The following is a 5,024-nucleotide window of genomic DNA, read 5'->3' as shown; positions in this document are numbered from 1 at the left end:
GTGCGGGCTCCCAGCTGAGGGGCGGGGAGCGGCCCTGCCTCCCCGGGCCGCCCGCCGAGACACGGCTCCTCCTCCTCCTCCTCCTCCTTCTTCTTCTCTCCCTCCCTCCCTCCTCCGGCACTTGCTGCGCCAGCAAAACGCGGCGCCGGATCGGGGACCGCGGGGGTGGCCACCGCTGGACCCCTTGCAGGTGGCCCGGCCATCGGTGGGACCCCTCCTCCAACCCCGCCTCGGATGTTCTTTCCCCCCTCGCCTTCTTCCCCGTTTGGCCCCAAAAGTCTCCGGGTACGTGAGGAGGGCAGTGATTGTCCCCCCTGTACCCGGCACTGGTGAGGTCGCATCTCCAGGGCTGTGTCCAGTTCTGGGCCCCTCGCTGCAAGGAAGACATCATTGTCCCCCCTGTACCCGGCACTGGTGAGGCCATGTCTCCAGGGCTGTGTCCAGCTCTGGGCCCCTCGCTGCAAGAAAGACATCGAGAAGTGATTGTCCCCCCTGTACCCGGCACTGGTGAGGTCGCATGGCTGAGGGAGCTGGGGGTGTTCAGGCTGGAGAAAAGGAGGCTGAGGGGAGACCTTATTGCTCTCTCCAACTCCCTGAAAGGAGGGTGTAGCCGGGGGGGGTCGGTCTCTTCTCCCAAGGAACAGGTGATAGGACAAGAGGAAATGGCTTTAAGTTGCACCCAGGGAGGTTTAAGGATGGACAATAGGAAAAATTTCTTCCCCAAAAGGGTTGTCAAGCATTGGAAGAGGCTGCCCAGGGCAGTGGTGGCATCACCATCCCTGGAGGTATTTAAAAGACCCATGCGGGTTAGTGGTGACTTTGGCAGTGCTAGGTTGATGGTTGGACTCAATGATTTTAAAGATCCCTTCCAACCTGAACAATGCTATGATTCTGCATGGGGGGGGCACCCACAGGTGCCAGCAGTGACCCACTGCCCGTCCCCAGGCACGGTGGGGTGCCGGTGGTGCACCTCCCTGCAGCAGGTTGCTCTGCCCACACCAGCATCATCTCCTCATCTCCAGCTGGACACGGTTCCTGAATGGATGGAGGCTGATAATTTTGCTGGAACCTCCTGTGTCGCCGCTTACCAGGAAGCACTTGGGACTCAATCTTATTTGTAAAACTCTCCAACGCTTAATGACCACTCTGGATAACTCCTCATCTTGTTTAATGTCCCTGTTTATCCCATAGTTGACTTTGGATACTTAACCCTTGGTGGCAGAGAGCCTTTGGTGAGAAACTAGAGGCAAAGAAATTCCTTCTGGGATGGGAGGGAACTGCAGGGGGTGAATCCTCCCGAAACCCAAACTACCCAGGCCTAAAACCCCCGAGATGTGGGGAGGGGGGAGGAGAGGATCCTGCTGCACACAGACTGCGCTCTGATACACGATATCAATCTCAACCCCCTTGTTGCTTCTTTGAAAGAAATACGTGGCTCCTGGTGTATCTGCAGATAGGAGAGGGGTTAAAATATTTCCAGATCACCGGGTTTCTTAGTCTCCTGTTGTTCTTTCAAGTGTCTGTCAGGCAGCTTTGTTAAGGGCACTGCAGAGATTTTTCTAGGTGAGAGTTCATGGATGAGTATTAGACATTTCCACCCTGTTCACAGTTTGGTGTCTTACCCTCGTTAGTACTTTTTAAAACACCTTGCAAAGTGCCTCGGTGCTGTCTGGGAGGACCCGATGGCTAAACCAGGACATTCCAGTTTGGAGTGCTTCCTGCCTGCTTCTGCACCCGGGATTAAATCCTTTGCAGTGTATCCCCTTCCATTTGTGGGTTTAGCTTTTCATGTCGTTTTTGTTTGGTAAATTACAGGTACTGTTCTGTTGATTATGAAGTATTAGCATAATTACAGTAATTATGTCAAATGATGCAATGCATGTAAACATGTAATTAGCATGCGGGGACAACACAGAGCAAAGTGATGACAACATGCAATAATGCAAAATGCCTTATTCTCCTGGTCATGTGCAGTGACACGGGCTTTAGAGCTCAGCGCCTTGATTATTTCTTTAGAAGGAGGTTTTGTTAGAATGTTTTGCTTCCTCCCCTCATCGTGGAAAGAAAAGCACCCAGAGAAAACACCGTATTGCTTTATCCCTCGGTGTGTTTGTATGTGCAACCCTCTGCACGCCCCCCAACCTACTGTATCTGATTTCCTTCGCAATATTCTAACTCTCTGCATTTGATAAAACAAACAAGTGCCCAGGCAGCTGCTCACGTTACACTTTGGAACTTTTGAAACTGCCTGAAAACTGGGAACTTTTAAGATACGGAACAGCGTGTGCTATTTCACAGTGGCTACTACCTCTGGCTTTCACTCTCCCCCTTTTAACTCAGAAAAGGCAGAGCATTTCATTCTGTGGACCCAGAAAAAATAATGGCAACGTGGGGGCTTTGAAAACCCCCCCTGCCCTCCCCGCCTTCGCGATGCTGATACAGTTCTTCATCCGACCCAAGTCTTACAAATGAGCAAAGCCCGGGGTGGTGGGGGCAAAGCCAAGGATGGAGGGGGCAAAACCAAGGATGGTGGGTGCAGAGCCAGCGTTTCTGGCTGCGGAGCCAGGGTTTGTGGGTGCAGAGCCATGGCCAGGTTAAACCTCCCCCAGTTCAGAAGTGAGGGGCAGAAGGAGATAGGGAACCTCTGCGGGGAAGGGGGCTGTTGGGTTTGCTCATTTGCATCTCAATCCCCACAATGCTCTTCCGGCTACTCACAGCTATTCCATAGTAGTGCTCTTGGCTGAGATCTGGGAAAACGCTCAAAGGGTGAGGCAGCTTTTGGATGCACTGAGCTGTTTTCTGTTTGAGCTGTGAAAAGCAAACATCTTTTCAAGAGAGAACATTCTGAACGGTAATTTTTTTTGCATTTACCATTCAGAAAGAGCAAAACTTCACTGAAATCTCAGAGGAAAATATTGTATAGTGTCGAAAGGAAACATAAATCCTCGGCAGCAAAGGGTTCACACTCCTCTGAAAACAGAAGCCACGAAGCTACTACACTGGCCTAATGTGGCAGGACTGGAGATACAGGTTCTGGAAACAGCTTCATACACTCAAACACTTGAGCCCCAATAAAGCTCCTTCATCTTCCTCAAGGAGCAACTCAAAGATGAGGATCTACTGAGTCACTTCAGACACTTGATTCTAAATTCACTTCAAATACCTGCTTGTGACGGCTACAAACCCAGGCACAAACAGCGGTGATTTTAAAAGACTCGGGGAACAGGCAGCTGCAAGAGGAGAACCTGTTGAAGGAGAGATGACTAATTCGCTTCCGTACTCAAATGTGCAGATTTGGAGAAAACAAAAATCAAGCAGTGATTAGAGACGGGCTTAAGCTCAGGTCTGGATTTACATTTTCTTCAAAGCATGGCTGTGTTTAGATCCCAGGTATTAGGGACAAAACCCTCCTGCCAGGTTGAGACCCAGCCGGAAGGCATCGTAAGGGCACTTTCAGATGCAGGATTTTGGGTTAAACACATCTCAGCTGAACGTGCAAAGCTGGTTTAAACAGTGTGGCAGGGCGAATCTGTTGAAAGGTCTCACTCAGCATTGCCATCCCAAAGGGAACGTCTATGGAAGAAGCGCAGGCTCCCGGAGAAGCCTGGCTGGTCACTACCCTGCCCCATGTGTTGGTTTCGCCATGGGTCCCCGTGTTTTGCAACTCCCAAGCAGCTCCCTCTCAGCTGATTTATTTTCACGCTGCTCAGCGTGCAGGAGGTGAATCAGGTCCTGTGGTTAGAGAGCAGACCCAACCGCCAGCGCCTGGTGTGCAGCCCCTCACCGCCTGCCAGGAAGGGAAATCTGAAACTTTAAAGGAGGAGGGGGAAGGAGGAGAAGGGAGGGTATTTTCTGGAAAGGCAAAGCCAGAGCTAAACAGCACGGCCTGGCAGAGCAGGAGGGAGAAGAGAGTGGTGTAAGAATTCGAACAAGCCACAGAGAGCACGGCAGAAAATTAGTAGAGGAGCAATAGGAAATAAATAGGGTTTGTAAGGTACATCCAGCAGACGGACGGGAGGAAGCAGAATAACAAAACAGGGAGAGGTTCAGTGGCTGAATGGACAGTGGGAAATCTTGGTGTGTGGTGAGGGGGGACTGTGTTACTTGCTCTCATGAAATTAAAATTAATAATGAAAATACACTCATCCATAATTGCACCCTTCTGCTTATTCCTGCTTACTTCTGTTAGTACTAATATCTGAGCATAGTTCCTATTACTCCCAAATTGCTATTCCTCCTTCTATAACAAAACAGGGAGAGGTTCAGTGGCTGAATGGACAGTGGGGAATCTTGGTGTGTGGTGAGGGGGGACTTGCTCTCATGAAATTAAAATTAGTAATGAAAATACACTCATCCATAATTGCACCCTTCTGCTTATTCCTGCTTACTTCTGTTAGTGCTAATATCTGAGCATAGTTCCTATTACTCCTAAATTGCTACTCCTCATGGCTTGCTCTTCATGTTTTAAAAGTTTTGGCCTGTGGAATGTCACAGAAGATGACATACATTTAAAGAAAAATAAGTAAATAAGTAAATCTTTCCTAGCAGAAGCCAGCGTTAACTGTATGCCTGAAATCAAGTCGTAGGAGAACAGGATTTCTGGTGGACCAGTGTCAATTTAGAGATATTGCATTTTTAAAGAGCAAGGCAGCTTGACAGAAGTGTTGAAAGGGGGGGCGGGGAGGGGTGCTGGGAGCAGAGCTGCCCCCTCCCCTTGGACACATGGGCAGCTCCCAAACAAACAGCTCCCCACTGCTCTGGGACGTTTGCCTTGGGACCCCCACCAGCACCCACCCCAGTCAGGGGGTTGTGCTGGAGGCACAGAAGAGAGACTTGGGCATTTTCAGAGTCTCAATTGTCTGATAAAACAGAAAAATGCTGGGGAAAAAAAAATATAATTTGAAAAAGTTAATTAGAAGACATTACACCAAAATAAATAAATAAATAAATAGGGTGGAGGTGCCCAGACTTGTGATGTGGCCACACCAGTAGCTGTACCTAAAGCTACACCTACCGGCTCTCAG

This window comes from Calidris pugnax, unplaced genomic scaffold (assembly GCF_001431845.1).
Source record: "Calidris pugnax isolate Ruff unplaced genomic scaffold, ASM143184v1 scaffold9, whole genome shotgun sequence".
Taxonomy (NCBI): Eukaryota; Metazoa; Chordata; class Aves; order Charadriiformes; family Scolopacidae; genus Calidris; species Calidris pugnax.
This window is presented reverse-complemented; position numbering follows the sequence as displayed.